Genomic DNA, 18,730 nt, shown 5'->3' with positions numbered 1-18,730 from the left:
CAAGATAGGAATTATGATGTTTCCTTTGTTTTGGCCAATAGAGTATGGCAAAATTGACATTGTATTTCCAGAGGACTCAGTGTGGTTCTGATCCTCTCTCTTGCAATCCGGCTTAGACACTTGTTCAAGTCCAAACTCGCCCGCTGGAGAATCAGAGGACACGTGTAGGAGAGGCAAGTTGTTCCAGTTAATGTCATCACACCCCAGCCTGCAGGTAATCAGTCCTCCAATGGTGAGAGATCCTTACCAAGAAGATCAAAACAGCATCAGCCAATCACAACAGAGAACAGATTCATGAGGAGCCAAACAAGATCAAAGGAACTCCAAACCCCATGGTCTCCTATGGAAAATAAAACCATGATCTGAAGCCATGTACTTTTCTGTTGACTTCTTATGCAGCAATGACTAAATGACACTTATTATCCAGACATGAGAATATTCATATAGCCAGCTGATTCCAATTATTTGAATTCCTTCAGATATTTGAAGTCAGCATTGATGATCACATTTTATTAAGGTTTACTTCAGTTAACTGTACTTAAATTGTGAATACAAATAAGGTCCCCTCCAGACAAGTAGGAAAGTTTGGAAGGACATACACCTTTGCACAGGAAGATCAGTGACCCTGAATCAAACTCTCAATTACCCAAAGTATTTTGTGGGCAGAAAAACAAACTGTTGTGTCAACCATATCTGATCATGAGGATTGAAGAGACAATTGATGATAAGTGGGGTAAAGGGATGATAGAGTAAATGTAGTGTGTTCTTTCAATCTTCTTTAGTGTTTTCACAATAGTCAGGAAAATGGCAAATACTTTGTTTAGAGCAATACAATGAACCATGTTTTCTGACATCACTGGAAGTTTTCATGCTGAAACAGCATATAATCCAGTAAATAATAGGTGATACATGACACCTGCCTGAGTCCCAGTGGGGATGCCCCTTATATCCCCTTATGTATTGGCACCAAGAGTCAATTCTCATGAATGCACCTATATAATCAAAAGAAAATTTCTGCTTACTTAATGCACAATTGAAATTTTCCCTCCTCCATATTTTAGATGATCTGTGATTTTATGGTCATTTCATGTAAATTATACACCAATGTGTCTTCCTTTAATTCTAGTTCAAAGATGAATATTTGGTAAACAATTTTTATTTAGTATTCTGTGCAAATGAACATCAATGATGAATGTTTTGGACAATGAGAATAGTAATATAAGAGGAGCTTATAAGGACACTAAAACCAGATGACGTCTTAGAAGAAGCACAAATACATTAACGCTGGCATTAGTAGAAACATACTTCAAACCAAAGATTTAGGATGGGATGACACTCACAAAACTGAGATGCTATATTGCCAGACTTTCATTTACAAAACTTCCATAAATAACATTAAATGCTATGTGTACTTTTCCATAGGACCAGGATGCTCACCACCTTTAGGAAGACAAAGGAACTCAACACTTCTGATAATAAAATGTCAATTGAGGGGAAATATTTCTTCAAGAAATTCATACTTCTTGTGATAAGTTGGAAATTCCAAGCTGTTTCTCAGCCAAGGTTCAGAATAACATTGGAAAAGTAAGACGGTGGACATAGGGAAAAAATGTTGATGATGTAAGAGACAGAAAAAAAACTTTATAACTTAAGTTGCTTAAAATCAAACATATTAATGAAATGCTTTGAAATAAATAGAAAGAGGCACTTCCTATTTCCATGCTTTGAAAAACAAATCAGATTTTTGAACCTGTTTTTGAGGCCTGATACCACAGGTAATTCTCAGTTCCAGCACTGAAAATTTCTTCCTAAGAAATTTTTCAGAACTGCTATTATATGTTTATTCCTCAGACTGTAGATAAACGGGTTTTGCATGCAGGTGACCACAGTGTACATCACTGAGGCCAGTGTGTTCGAATGTGTGTTCTGTGAACCAGCAGGTCTAAAGTACACCCCTAGGCATGAGCAGTAAAATAAGGAGACCACTGAGAGGTGAGATGCACAGGTGGAAAATACTTTGTACCTTCCCTGAGATGATGAGATTGCATGAATGGAGGAAACAATCTCAGAGTAAGAGAAAAGCAAGAGAAAGCACATCCAGCAGCCCAGTTGCAAGATAAATCAGTAGATCACTGGTGAAATTGTCATAACAGATGAGATGGACTATATGATAAATTTCACAGAAAAAGTGGAGGATTTCCAAATGCATACAAAAGGATAGCTGCAAAACCACTGAGCATTGTATCAAGAAATTCAGGACACTTATGATAAAGGACCCTAGAACCAGTAGGGCACAGAGTTGGGGGTTCATAGTCACTATGTAATGCAGGGGATGACAGATGGCCATGAAGTGGTCATAGGCCAACACAGTCAGGAGGAAATTCTCCTATCCTCCAAAGAGTAAGAAAAAGGACATCTTTGTGAGGCATCCTGCATAGGAAATATCTTTGTTCTGTGCCTGAAGATTCACCAGCATCTTTGGGATGGTGGTGGAGATAAAAACATGTCAGAAAATGACAGGTTGGAGAGGAAGAAGTACATGGGTGTGTGGATGTGAGAGTCACAGATGGTGGCCAGGATGATAAGTAGATTCCCAAAGACAGTGACTAGGTACATGAACAGGAAGAGCCCAAAGAGGAAGGGCTGCAGTTTTGGCTCCTCTGAGAACCCCAGAAGAATAAATTCTGAAACTAGGGTGTTGTTTTCTGGTTCGATGAGGCTGATGCAGCTAGTATGAATGAGAGATAAAGAATATGACGAATTTTTACATAAATGGGCATTCTAGTCGAGATTATTTGATGACATGAGATGATGAGACGTATGACTAGATGGATGATGAGACAGGATGATGAGAAGGGATGATGAGATGGGATAACAAGACGAGATGGAACAACGAGACAGAATGACAAGATGAGATGAGACGATGAGACGAGACAAGATGAAATGATAACATGAGATGATGGAAGAAGATTACGAGATGGGATGATGAAATGATGAGACAATGAGAAAAGATGGTGGGAAGAGACATGCAGACGAGACAGGAAGATAAGATGGGATGACGAGATGTGACGAGATGATGAGGTGGGATGATGAAAGAAGACGATGAGATGAAGCAAATGAGACTGAGAGATGAGACAAATGCATGAGATGATGAGACAGGATGACGAGATGAGACTACAAATTGAGACGACGACATGAGATGATGAGACAGGATGTTGAGACAACATGGGACAATGAGACAGAATGTCAAGATGAGAAGAAACGATGGGATGAGACAAGATGAGATGATGAGATGAGACAATTAAATGGGACAATGTGATGAGATGACGAGATGGGAAGATGAAAAGACGAGATATGAGACAAGAGGGTGGAATGAGACATGGAAATGAGATGCAAACAGAAGTCGGGATGAAGAATTGGGACAAGATGATGAGATGGGATGATGACAGGAGAGATGAGATGAGATGAGATAATGAGACGATGAGATGAGATGATGAGTCAAGGCTTCAAGATGAGATGACAACATGAGATGATGTGATGGGATGATGAGATGAGATGGGACAAGGAGACAGAATGTCGAGATGAGATGAAATGACAAGATGAGATGATGAGGTGAGGTGATGAGATGGGACAATGAAATGACGAGAAAATGAGACAAGATGGTGGGACGAGACATGGAGATGAGATGCAAAGATGAGAAGGGATGAAGACTTGAGATGCTATGATTTTGTCTCATCTCAGTGTCTCATCCCATCTCGTCATTCTGTGTCATTGTCCCATCTCATCTCGCCATACCATCTCTTCATCCCATCTCATCATCCCATCCCATTATCTTTCTCATCATCCCTACTCATCATCTCATGTCATCGTCTCATCACGTAGTCTCTTCATTCATCTCATCTCATTGTCTTGTCATCTCATCTGGTCTCATCATCTCGCTTCATCTCATTGTCTACTCTCATCATCCCATCTCGATGTCTCATCTCATCTCATCGTCCCATCTCGTTATCCCGTCTCATCTCCATGTCTCATCCCACCGTCTTGTCTCTTTGTATCATCATTTCATCATTCCATCTCATCATCTCATCTCATCATCCCATCTCATCATCGCATCTCTTTGTTTCATCTTGTCTTGCCTCATCATCACATCTCATCTCATCATTCTTTCTTATTTTCTCATCTCGTCTTGTCATCCCGTATCATCACCCCATCTTGTCATCCCATTGCATCATCCATCTCGTCATCCTGTCTCATCATCTCATGTCATCGTAACATCTCATCATCTCGTCTCATCATCTCATCTCATTGTCTCATCATCTCATCTCGTCACATTGTTTTGCTTCATCTCATTGTCTCCTCTCATTATCCCATCTCGTTTTCCTGTCTTGTCTTCATGTGTAATCCTGCTGCCTTATTCATTGTCTCATAATTTCATCGTCCCATCTCATCATCTCATCTCATCATCCTGTCATGTAATCTGATCTCATTTTCTTATCTTGTCTCCTCTCATCATTTCATCTCATCTCTTCATTCTGCTTGTTGTCCCATCTCGTCTCATCATCCTGTCTCCTCATCCCATTTCATCATCTTGTCTCATCTCATAGTCCCGTCTGTTCTTCCCATCTCATTCCCATGTCCATTCCCACTGTCTTGTCTCATTGTCTCATCATTTCAACATCCCATCTCGTCATCTCATCTCATCATCCTGTCTCATCATGACTCATCTTGTCTTCTCATCTCATCTCATCATTCTGTCTCATTGTCCCATCTCGTCTTGTTAACCCATCTCAACAACCCATCCTGTCATCCCATCTCATCATTCATTTCATTATCCCGTCTCATCATCTCATGTCATCATCTCATCTCATCATTTCATCATCTCATCTCGTCACATCATCCTGCTTCATCTCGTCATCTCATCTCATCTTATCATTCTGTCTCATTGTCCCATCTCGTCTCATCATCTGTCTCATCATCCCATCTTGTCATCCCATCTCATCGTCCATCTCATCATCCCTTCTCATCAACTCATGTCATCATCTCATCTCATCGTCTCATCTCATCATGTCATCTCCTCATCTCGTAATCTCATTTCGTCTCATCATCTCGCTTCATCTTGTCTTCTCCTCTCATCATCCCATCTTGTCGTCCCATCTCATCTTCCTGTCTCCTCTCCATGTCTCATCCCACCATCTTGTCTCATTGTCTCATCATTTCATCATCCCATCTTGCCATCTCATCTCATCGTCTGTTTCATCATCTCATCTCATCTTCTCATCTTGTCTCGTCTCATCATCTCATCTCATCTTGTTGTTCTGTCTCGTTGTCCCATCTTGTCTCGTCATCCTGTCTCATCATCCCATTCTGTCATCCTGTCTCATTGTTCATTTCATCATCCCATCTCATCATCTCATGTCATCATCTCATTTCGTTGTCTCGTTATCTCATCTCATTGTCTCGTCATCTCATCTCGTCTCATCATCCCGCTTCATCACATCATTTGGCATCATCCCATCTCATCGTCTCATCTCATCTCATAGTCTTGTCTCATCATCTCATCTCATTGTCTCATTATCTCATCTCATCTCATCGTCTTGCTTCATCTCATGGTCTCCACTTATCATACCATCTCACCATCTTGTCTCTTCCCATCATCCCGTCTTGTCTTCAAGTCTCAACTCAATGTCTCATCCCATCATCTTGTCCCATGTCTTGTCATTTCATCATCTCATCTCTTCATCTCATCTCATCGTACCATCCCATCTTCTCATCTTGTCTCCTCTCAGTGTCTCATCTCATCTCACCATTCTGTCTCGTTGTCCCATCTCATCTCGTCATCCCATCTCTTCATCTCATCTCGACATCCCATCCCATCATCTTTCTCATCATCCCTACTCGTCATCTCAAGTTGTCGTCTCATCACATAGTCTCTTCTCTTCATCTCATCTCATCATCTCATCATCTCATTTTGTCTCATCTTTTTGCTTCATCTCATTGTCTCCTCCCATCATGCAATCTCGACATCTCGTCTCATCACGTTGTTCTGTCTGGTTACCCCATCTCATCTCCATGTCTCATCCCACCATATTGTCTCTTCGTATCATCATTTCATTGTCCCATCACATCATCTCATCTCACTGTCCTGTCTCACCGTCTGATCTCTTCATTTCATCTTTTCTCGCCTCATCGTCACATCTAATCTCATCATTCTGTCTTTTTTTCCCATTTTGTCTCATCATCCCATCTCATCATCAATCTCGTCATCCCATTGCATCGTCCGCTCATCATCCCATCTCATCATCTCATGTCATCGTAACTTCTCATCATCTCACCTCATCATCTCATCTCCTGGTCTCATCATCTAATCTCATCCCATCGTTCCGCTACATCTCATCATCTCCTCTCATCATCCCATCTCATCATCCTGTCTCGTCTTTTCTACTCATTGTCCCATCTCATTGTCTCTTCTCAACCTCTCATCTTATCTTGTCTCTTCATCTCATCTCATCTTGTCATTCTCTCTCGTTGTCCCATTTCATCTTGTCATCCCATCTCATCATCTCCTCTCATCATCCCATCTCTCCTCCATCTCTTTATCTCATCTCATCTTATCTTGTTGTCGACTAATCTCATAGTCTCATCTCATCATCTCATCTCATCTCATCATCTCACTTCATCTCGTCATCTCCTCTCATCATCCCATTTAGTCTTCTCGTCTAATCTCTACATCCCTTCTCATCTTAACATATCATCTCCATGTCTCATCCCACCGTCTTGTCTCTCTTTCTCGTCATTTCATTGTACCATCTCATCATCTCATCTCTTCATCCCATCTCATCATCTCATCTTGTCTCATCTCATCGTTTCATCTCATCTCGACGTTCTGTCTCGTTGTCCTGGCTCATCTCTTCCTCCCATCTCATCATCCCATCATGTCATCCCGTCTCATCATCACATGTAGTCATCTCATCAGGCAGTCTCATTTCATCATCTCATCTCATTGTCTCATCATCTCATCTCATCTCATCATTCTGCTTCATCTCGTCTTCTCCTCTCATCATCTGATCTTGTCATCTCATCTCATCTCTTCATTCCTTCTCATCTTCATATCTCATCTCCCTGTCTCATCCCACCATCTTGTCTCACTGTCTCATCATTTCATCATCCCATCTCATCATTGCATCTCATCGTCTCATTGTGTCTTGTCTTGTCATCTCATCTCATCCTGCAATTTGGTCTCATTGTTCCATCTTGTCTCATCCTCCCGTCTGATAATCACATCTCTTCATCTCGTCTCATTGTCCATCTTGTCATCCCATCTCATCATCTCTTGTCATTGTCACATCTCGCCATCCCGTTTTGTCTTCTTGTCTCATCTCCATGTCTCATCCCGCCATCTTTCTCAGTGTCTCATCATTTCATCATCCTATCTCGGCATGTCATCTCTGCATCCCATCTAATCGACTCATTTCATCATCTCATCTTGTCTTGTCTCGTCTTCTTATCTCATCTCATCATTCTTTTTCATTGTCCCATCTCATCTTGTCATCCCGTCTCACCATCCCATCTCATCATGCCATCTCATAGTACATCTCATTATCCTGTCTCATCATCTCATGTCATTATCTCATCTTGTAGTTTCATCTTGTCTTCTCATCTCATCTTCTCGTCATCTCATCTCAACTCATCGTCTCGCTTCATCTCATCATCTCCTCTCATCATCCCATCTCATCTTCTCATCCCATCTCATTGTTACGTCTCATCTTCCCGTCTCATCTCCATGTCTCTTCCTACCATCTTGTCTCATTGTGTCATCAATTAATCATCCAAACTCATCATCTCATCTCGTCTCGTTGTCTTGTCTCATCTCGCCATCCCGTCTCATTGTTCCTTCTCCTCGTCTCATCTCTTCTCACTTTCCTGCCAGTTTGTCTCATCTCATCTCCCGTTCTCATCATCTTGGCTAATCACGTCATCTCGTCTCCTCATCCCATCTCGTCACCTCTTTGTCCTGTCTCATTGTCCTGTCTAGTCATCTCATCGTCCCATCTCGTTGTCCCATCTTATCATCCCGTGTCTTCAACCCATCTTATCTCATCATCCCATATCCTCATTCTTCTCATCATCCCATTTTGTGATCTCATCTCATCGACACATTTCATCCTGTCTCATTGTCCATCTCCTCATCCCATATCATCATTTCATGTCATTGTCTCATCTCATCATCTCATCTCATCATCTCATATCACCATCTCGTTATCTCATCTCATCTCATCATTCTGCTTTATCTCTTCATATCCTCTCATCATCCCATCTCATCTTCTCCTCTCATCTCTTCATCCCTTCTCATCTTCACATCTCATCTCCATGTCTCATCCCACCATTTGTCTCATTGTCTCATCATTTCATCATCCCATCTCATCATCTCATCTCATCATAACATCTCATTGTCTCCTCTCATCACCTCTCCTTGTCTCATCTCATTGTTTCATCTCATCTCGAAGTTCTATCTCATTGTCCCGGCTCGATTCTTCAACCCATCTCATCATCCCATCTCGTCATCCTGTCTCATCGTCCATCTTGTCATCCTGTCTCATCATCTTATGTAGTTGTCTCATCTTGCATTCTCTTCTCATCATCTCATCTCATCTCATCATCTCATCTCGTCTCATGGTCTCACTTCATCTTGTTGTCTCCTGTCATCATCCCATCTCGTCATCCCATCTCATCATCCATCTCGTCATCCTGTCTCATCATCTCATGTCATCGTCTCAACTGATCATCTCATCTCATCATCTAATCTCATTGTCACATCATATCATCTCATCTCATTATCTCATTTCATCTCGTCATCTCCTCCCATCAACACTTCTCTTCATCTTGTCTCATCTCGTCATCCCATCTCATCTTCCCGTCTTGTCTCCTAGTCTCATCCAACTGTCTTATCTCATTGTATCATCATTTCATTGTCCCATCTCATCGTTTCATCTCATCATCCTGTCCATCATCTCATCTCATCATTTCATCTTGTCTCATCTCTGGATCTATCTTCATCTTGCCATTCTGTCTTGTTGTCCTGTCTCATCTCGTCATCTCATCTCATCGTCTCATCATCTCATCTCATCTCATCATCTCACTTCATCTCATCATCTCCTCTCATCATCCCATCACATTGTATACTCTCATCTCATCGCCCGTCTCATCTTCCTGCTTCGTCTCCATGTCTCATCCCTCTGCGTTGTCTCATTGTCTCATCATTTCATCATCCTATCTCATCATCCCATCTCATCATCCCATCTCATTGTCTCATCTCATCATCTCATCTTGTCTCCTCTCATCATCTCATCTAATCTCATCATTCTGTCTCATTGTCCCATCTTATCTTGTCATCCTGTCTCATCATCCCATCTCTTCATCCTATCTCATCATCTGTCTCATCATCCCATCTCATCATCTCATGTCATCAACTCATCTCACCTCTCATCTCATCATCTCATCTCATCTCATCATCTCACTTCATCTCATCATCTCCTCTCATCATCCCATCTCATCATATCATCTCACCTCGTCATCCCATCTCATCTTCCTGTCTCATCTCCAAGTCTCATCACTCTGCCTTGTCTCATTCTCTCATCATTTCATCAACCCATCTCATCATCACATCTCATCTTCCTGTCTCATCATCTCATCTCATTGTCTCATCTTGTCTCATCAGGTCATCTCATCTTGTCTCATCATTCTGTCTCATTGTCCCGTCTCATCTCATTATCCCATCTCATCATCACATCTCATCATCTCATGTCGTTGCCTCATCTTGTAGTCACATCTCATCATCTCAATCCATTGTCTCATCATCTCATCTCATCTCATCGTCTCACTTCATCTCATCGTCTCCTCTCATCATCCCATCTTGTCATCTCATCTCATGTTGTAGTCCTATCTTGTCTTCCCATCTCATCTCCATGTCTTATTTCACCGTCTTGTCTAAATGTCTCATCATTTCATCATCCCATCTCATCATCTCATTTCTTCATCCCGTCTCATCGTCTCATCTCAATTTCTCATCTTGTCTCATCTCATCGTCTCATCTCATCCTTCTGTCTCATTGTCCCATCTCATCTCGTCATCCCGTCTCATAATCCCATCTCATCATCCCATCTCATCTCTTCTCATCATCTCATGTCATTGACTCATCTTGCTGTCTCATCTTGTCATCTCATCTCATTGTCTCATCATCTCATTCCATCTCATCATCTTCTCTCATCATTCCATATCGCCGTGTCATCTCATCGCATCATCCCATCTCCTCTTCCTGTCACGTCTCCATGCTTCATACCTCCATCTTGTCTCATTGTTTTGTTATTTCATTGTTCCATCTCCTCCTCTCATCTCATTGTACCATCTCATTCCCTCATCTCATCGTCTCATCTCATCTCATTTTTCTGTCTCATTGTTCCATCTTGTCTCATCATGCCATCTCATCGTCCCTTCTCATAATCCCGTCTCATCATCCACCTCATCATCCTGTCTCATCATCACATATCGTCATCTCATCTGATCATCTATCTCGTCATCTCATCTCATTGTCTCATCACCTCATCTTGTTTCATCATCTCACTTCATCTTATCGTCCCCTCTCATCATCCCTTCCCATCGTTTCATCTCATCTCGTCTTCCCATTTCGTCTTCCTGTCTCATCTCCATGTCTCATCCCACCACCTTGTGTCATTGTCTCATCATTTCATCATCCCCTCTCACCTTCTCATCTCATCATCTTATCTTGTCTTTTCTCGTCATCTCATCTCATCTCATCATTCTGTCTCATTGTCCTGTCTCATCCCATCATTCTGTCTCATCATCCCATCTCGTCAGCCCATTTTATCATCCGTCTCATCTTCCCATCTCATCATCTCATTTCATCATCTCATTTCATAATCTCATCTCATCATCTCATCTCATAGTCTTGTCATCTCATCTCATCATCCTGTCTCATTGTCTCATCTCATGTCTCATCCTGTCTGGTCTTGTCATCTCATCTCATCTCGTCATTCTGCCGCATTGTCCCATTCCATCTCATCATCCAGTCTCATCATCTCATCTCGCCATCCCATCTCATCTTCTGTCTCATCATCCCATCTGATCATCTCATGTCATCATCTCACCTCGTAGTCTCTCTTGTCATCTCATCTCATCATCTCGTCATCTCATCTCATCTCATTGTTTGCTTCACCTCGTCGTTTCCTCTCATCATCCCATTTTGTCATCTTATCTCATCTTGTCATCCCATCTCATATTCCTGTCTCATCTCCATGTCTCATCCCAAAGTCTTTTCTCATTTTCTCATCATTTCATTGTCCCATCTCATCATCTCATCTCATTTTCCCATATCATCATCTCATCTCATCATTTCATCTTGTCTCGTCTCGTTGTCTCATCTCATCATTCTGTCTCATTGTCCTGTCTCATCTTATCATACTGTCTCATCATCCCTTCTCATCATCTCTTCTCATCATCCATCTCATGATCCTTCCCATCATCTCTTCTCATCATCCATCTCGTGATCCTTCGCATCATCTTATGTCATCATCTCATTTCATATTCCCATCTTGTCATATCATCTCTTTGTCTGGTATTCTCTTCTTGTCTCATTGTCTTGCTTCATCTCCTCCTCTGGTCTCATCATCCCATCTGGTCATCTTGTCTCATCATGTCATCCCATCTTGTCTTCCCGTCTCGTATCCATGTCTCATTCCACTGACATGTTCCATTGTCTCATTTCATTGCCCCATTTCATCATCTCACCCCATTCTCCCATCTCATACTCTCATCTCATTGTCTCAACTTGCCTTGTCTCGTCATCTCATCTCATCATTCTGTCTCAGTTTCCCATTTTGTCTCGTCATCCCAACTCATCATCCCATCTCATCAACCCATCTCGTTGTCTGTCTCATCATCCTGTCTCATCATCTCATTTCATCATCTCATCTCGTAGTCTCGTCTCATCATCCCTTCTCTCTCATCATCTCGCTTCACCTCGTCATTCCCTCTCACCCTCCCATCTTGCCGTGATGTCTTATCTCCATGTCCCGTCTCCTCTACCTGACTCATCTCCATGTCTCATCCCACCATCTTGTTTATTGTTTCATCGTTTCATTGTCCCATCTCCTCATCTCATCTCATTGTACCATCTCATTGTCTCATCTCATTGTCTCATCTTGTCTCATCCCATCATCTCATCTCATCTCGTCATTCTGTCTCATTGTCCCTTCTCGTCTCGTCATACCATCTCATCGTCCCTTCTCATAATCCCTTCTCATCATCCAACTTGTCATCCCGTCTCATCATCACATATCGTCATCTCATCTCATCGTCTTGTCTCGTCATCTCATCTCATTGTCTCATCATCTCATCTCATCTCATCATCTCACTTCATCTCATTGTCCCCTCTCAACATCCCTTCTCATCATCTCATCTCATCTTCCCATTTTGTCTTCTCATCTCATCTCCATGTCTCATCCCACCATCTTGTCTCATTGTCTCATCATTTCATCATCCCCTCTTGCCTTCTCATATCATCATCTCATCTTGTCTCTTCTCATCGTCTCATCTCATCTCATCATTCTGTCTCATTGTCCCATCTTGTCCCATCATTCTGTCTCATCATCCCATCTCATCATCCCGTCTTATCATCCATCTCGTCATCCCATCTTATCATCTCATTTTGTCATCTCATCTCGTAATCTCATCTCATCATCTCTTATTGTCTCATCATCTCATCTCATCATCCCATCTCATTGTCTCATCTCATGTCTCATCCTGTCTGGTCTCATTGTCTCATCTCATCATTCTGTCTCATTGTCCCGTTTCATCTCGTCATCCCATCTCATCATCCCATCTCATCATCCCGTCTCATCATCCATCTCATGATCCCGTCCCATCCTCTTATGTCGTCTTCTCATCTCATAGTTTCGTCTTGTCATCTTATCTCTTCATCTCGTATTCTCATCTCATCTCATCATCTTGCTTCATCTTGTCCTCTGGCCTCATCATCCCATCTTGTCATCTTGTCTCATCATGCCATCCCAGTTCATCTTCCTGTCTCATCTCCATGTCTCATCCCACCGTCTTTCCCATTGTCTCATCATTTCATCATCCCATCTCATCTTCTCATCTCATTCTGCCATCTCATTGTCTCATCTCATTGTCTCATCTTGTCTCATCCCATCATCTCATCTCATCTCATCATTCTGTCTCATTTCCCTTTTCATCTCATCATCCCATCTCATCATCCCATTTCATTGTCTGTCTCATCATCCCATCTCATCATCTCATGTCGTCATCTCATCTCGTCATCTCATCTTTTCATCTCATCATCTCATCTCATCATCTCACTTCATCACTTCGTCTCCTCTCATCATCCCATGTTATCATCTTGTCTCAATTCATGTTCTGACTTGGATTCCTGTCTCTTCTCCATGTCTCAGCACACCATCCTGTTTCATTTTCTCATCATTGCATAATCCCATCTCATCATCTTTTCTCATCATCTCATCTCATCGTTCTACTCGTCCCATCTCATCTCATCATCCTGTCTCATCATCACATCTCTTCATCCTGTCTCATCTCCCATCTCATCATACCATCTCATCATCTGATGTTGTTGTCTCATCTCATCATCTCAACTCATTGTCTCGTCATCTCATCTCATTGTCTGATCATCTCATCTCATGTCTCGCTTCAACTCATCATCTCCTCTGATCATCCCATCACATTGCCCATTTTGTCATCCTATCTCATTATCTCATGTCATCGTCTCCTCTTGTAGTCTCATCTCATCTGATCATCTGATCATCTCGTCATCTCATCTCATCGTCTTGGTTCTTCTCGTTGTCTCACCTCATCATCCCATCTCACAATCTCTTCTCATCTCATTGTCCTGTCTCATCTTCCTGTCTTGTCTCCATATCTCATTCCACTGTCTTGCCTCTTTGGTCATTTCATCGTCCCATCTCGTCATCTCATCTCATTGTCCTGTCTCATTATCTTATCTCATTGTCTCATCTTGTCTCATCTCATCGCTCATTCCATCTCATCATTCTGTCTCATTTTCCCATCTCATTTCTTCATCCCGTCTCATCATCCCATGTCATCATCCCGTCTCATCATCAAACTTGTCAATCCGTCTCATCATCACATGACATCATCTCATCTCATTGTCTCATCTCACTACCTCATCTGATCATCTCGTCATCACATCTCGTCTCATATTCTCACTAGATGTCATCATCTCCTCTCATCATCCCATCAGATCATCTTGTCTCATCCCATCATTCCGTCTTGTCTCCATGTTTCATTTCACTGACTTGTCTGATTGTCTCATCATTTCATCATCATATCTTTCCATCTAACCTCATCATCAAGTCTCATCATCTCATCTCATCATCTCATCTTGTCTCATCTCATCATCTCGTTTCATCTGGTCATTTTGTCTCATTGTCCCATCTCATTTCATCATCCCATCTCATCATCCTATCTCATCATCCTGTCTCATTGTCTGTCTCATCATCCCATCTAATCATCTCATTTCATCTCTCATCTCCTAGTTTCATCTCCTTATCTCATCTCATCTTCTCACCATCTCATCTCATCTCATCATCTCGCTTCATCTTGTCGTTCCTCTCATTAACACATCTCATCATCTCACCTCATCTAGTTGTCCCGTCTCATCTCCCTGTCTCATCCCATCATCTTGTCTCATCATCTCATCATTTCATCATCCCATCTCTTCATCTCATCTCATTGTCCCATCTCATCATCTAATCTCATCTTCTCATCTTGTCTCATCTCGTCGTCTCATTTATCTCATCATTCTGTCTCATATTCCCGTCTCTTCATCCTGTCACATCTTCCCATCTTGTCATTCAATCTCATCGTTCATCTCGTCATCCCATCTCATTTCATGTCATCGTCTCATCTCGTCATCTCATCTCATCGTCTCATCATCTCATCATGACTCATCATTTCACTTCCTCTCATCATCTGCTCTCATCATCCCATCTCGTCATCTCGTCCCAACTCGTCGTCTTTGTCTCGTCATCTCATTGCCCCTTTCTCGTCATCTCATCTCATTGTCCCGTCTTTTCATTTAATCTCATCATCTCATCCTGTCTCATCTTTTCATCTCATCTCAACTTGTCATTCTGTCTCATTGTCCCATCTCATCTCTACATCCCATCTCATCATCCCATCTCATCATCCCATCTCAGAGTCCATCCTGTCATCCCATCTCATCACCTCATTTCATTGTCTCATCTCGTAGTCTTGTCTCATCATCTCATCTCATCATCTCTCCATCTCACCTTGTCTCGTTGTCTCGCTTCATCTCGTCATCTACTCTCATCTTCCCATCTCATCGTCTCGTCTCATCTCAACCTCCCATCTCATCTCAGTGTCTCATCCCAACATCTTGTTTCATCGTCTCATTTCATCATCCCACCTCGTCATCTCATCTCATCATCTTGTGATCTCATGTCATCTCATCGTCATGGCTCATCTCATCATCTCCACTCATCACCCCTTCTCATTGTCTTGTATCATCTCATCATCCCATCTCATCTTCCCCTCTTGTCTCCATGTCTCATCCCACCCTCTTGTCTCATTGCCTCATCATTTCATCATCCCATCTCGTCACCCCGTCTCATCTTCTCATCGTCTCATCTCATCTTGTCTCATTTTGTTGTCTCATCTCATCTCATCATTTTCTTCATTGTCCCGTTTCATCTCATCAACCCATCTCATCATCCCATCTTGTTATCCCAACTCACCATCCTACTTGTCATCAGTTTCATCATCTCATGTCATCATCTCAGTTCATCGTCTCATCTCGTCATCACAACTCATCGTCTCATCATCTCATCTCATCTCATCATCTTGCTTCATCTCGTTGTCTCCTCTCATCCCATTTCGTCATCTCATCTCATCTCATCATCCCATCTCATCTTCCCATCCTGTCTCCAGGTCTCATCCCACCTTCTTGTCTCTTAGTCTTGTCATTTCATCATCCCATCTCATCATCTCTTCTCAACATCCCATCTCATCGTCTCATCTCATTTTCTCATCTTGTCTCTTCTCATCATCTCTTCTCATCTCTTCATTCTGTCTCATTGTCCCATCTCATCTCGTCATACCGTCTCATCATCCCATCTTATCACCCTATCTCATCGTCTGTCTCATCATTCCATCTCATCGTCTCATGTTATCATCACATCTCATCATTTCGTCACATCTCATTGTCCTGTATCATCTTCCTGTCTCTTCTTCGTGTTTCATCCCACCGTCCTGTCTCATTGTCTCATCATTTCATTGTCCCATTTCATCATCCCATCACATTGTACCATCTCATCATCTCATCTGATCATCTCATCTTGTCTCGCTTGTCATGTCATCTCATCTCATCATTCTTTCTCATTGTCCTGTCTCATCTAGTCATCCCATCTCATCATCCCATCTCTTCATCCTTTCTCATCATCCATCTCATCATCCCGTCAGTTTATCTCATGTCATCATCTCATCTTGTCATCTCTTCTCGTCATCTCATCTCATCGTCTCATGATCTCATGTCACCTCACTGTCTCACTTCATCTCATCATCTCCTCTTACCATCCCATCTCGTCCTGTCTCATCTCATCATCCAGTCTTGCCTTCCTGTCTCATCTCTTTTCATCCCACCATCTTAACTCATTGTCTCATCATTTCATTATCCCATCTCATCATCTCATCTCAACCTCCCATCTCACCATCTCATCACATCATCTCGTCTTGTCTCTTCTTGTCATCTCATCTCGTCTCATTGTCTTGCTTCATCTCATCATATTCTCTCATTATTCCATCTCATTGTCTCATCTCATCTCGTCATCCGTACTCGTTTTTCTGTCTCATCTCCTTTCTCATCTCACCATCTTCACCCTTTTTCTCATCATTTCATCGTCCAATCTCGACATCTCATTTCATTGTCCCATCTTATCATCTCTTCCCATCATCTTATCTTTCTCATCTCATTGTCTCATCTCATCTCAACATTCTGTCTCATTGTACCATCTAGTCTTGTCATCTCATCTCATAATCCCTTCTCTTCATCTCATCTCATCTCTTCTTCTCCTCTCGTTTTCCTGTCTCATCTCCATGTCTCATCATTGTTGCATCTTGTCCCATCTCGTAATCCCATCTCATCTCATCATTCTGTCTTGTGGTCCCATCTTATCTTGTCATCTGGTCTCATCATCCCATCTCATCATCCCTTCTTGTCATCCCGTATCATTGTCTGTCTCTTCATCCCATCTCATCATCTCCTTTCATCATCTCATCTCATTGTCTTGTCTCATCATCTCATCACATCTTCGTTTCATCTCATCTCATCTCATCATCATGCTTCATCCAGTCGTCTCCTCTCATCATCCCATCTTGTTGCCTCATCTCATCTCCTCATCCCATCTCATCTTCCCATAAGTCTTCATTTCTCAACCCACCATCTTTTATCATTGTCTCATCATTTCAATGACTCATCTCTTCATCTCATCACAACCTCCCATCTCATTGTCTTATCTTGCCTCATCTCATCATCTCATCTCATCTCGTCACTTTGTCTCATTGTCCCGTCTTGTCTCATTATCCCATCTCATCATCCAATCTCGCTATCCTGTCTCATCATCCATCTCGTCATCCTGTTTCATCATCTCCTGTCATCATATCATCACATTGTCTCGTCTTGTCATCTCATCTCAATGTCTCATCATCTCATCTCGTCCCATCATCTCGCTTCATCTCATCATCACCTCTCATCATCCCATCTCATTGTCCAATCTCGTCTCGTCATCCTGTCTCATCATCCCATCTCATCATCCCGTCTCATCGTCAGTCTCATCATCCTGTCTCATCATCTCGTGTCATCATCTCATGTCATCATCTCGTCTCATCCTCTCATCTCATCATCTAGTCATCTCATTTCATCTCATCGTCTCACTTCATCTTATCATCTCCTCTCATCATCACATTTTGTCATCTCGTCTCCTCTCCTTGTCCCATCTCAACCCCCCGTCTCATCTCCATATCTCATCCCACCATCTTGTCTCATTGTCTTGTCACTTCATCGTCCCATCTCATCATCTCATCTCATCGTTTCATCTCATTTGCTCATCTCATCATCTCATCTTGTCCTGTCTTGTCATCTCATCTCATCTCATCATTCTGTCTCATTGTTCCATATTGCCTTTTCATTCCGTCTCATCATCACATCCCGTCATCCAGTCTCATCGTCCATCTCATCATCTCATATCATCATCTCATCTCATTGTTTAATCTCGTCATGTCATCTCATCATCTCATCATCCCATTTCATCTCATTGTTTTGCATTATCTCATCATCTCCTCTCATCATCGCATTTCATTGTCTCATCACATCTCATCATCCCATCTAGTCATCTCATCTCATCTCATCGTCCCATCTTGTCTTCCCTTCTCATCTCCATGTCTCATCCCATGGTCTCGTCTCATTGTCTCATCATTTCATCATCCCATCTTGTCATCTCATCTCATCATCTCTTTCTTCATCCCGTATCAATATCTCATGTCGACTCATCTCATAGTCTCGTTTTGTCATCTCATCTCGTCTCGTCATTTCATCTCATATCTTCATCTCACTTCATCTCATTGTCTCCTCTTATGATTCCCTCTC

General features: G+C 42.1%; 1 pseudogene; it reads right to left on the bottom strand.

Moving 5' to 3' along the window:
- Positions 1–1,782: 1,782 nt before the first annotated feature.
- LOC143672485 (olfactory receptor 7A10-like) lies at positions 1,783–15,382 on the bottom strand (annotated as a pseudogene).
- Between the last annotated feature and the right edge of the window lie 3,348 nt (positions 15,383–18,730).

Source organism: Tamandua tetradactyla, chromosome Y, assembly GCF_023851605.1.
Source record: "Tamandua tetradactyla isolate mTamTet1 chromosome Y, mTamTet1.pri, whole genome shotgun sequence".
NCBI classification, from domain to species: Eukaryota; Metazoa; Chordata; class Mammalia; order Pilosa; family Myrmecophagidae; genus Tamandua; species Tamandua tetradactyla.
This window is presented reverse-complemented; position numbering and strand designations above follow the sequence as displayed.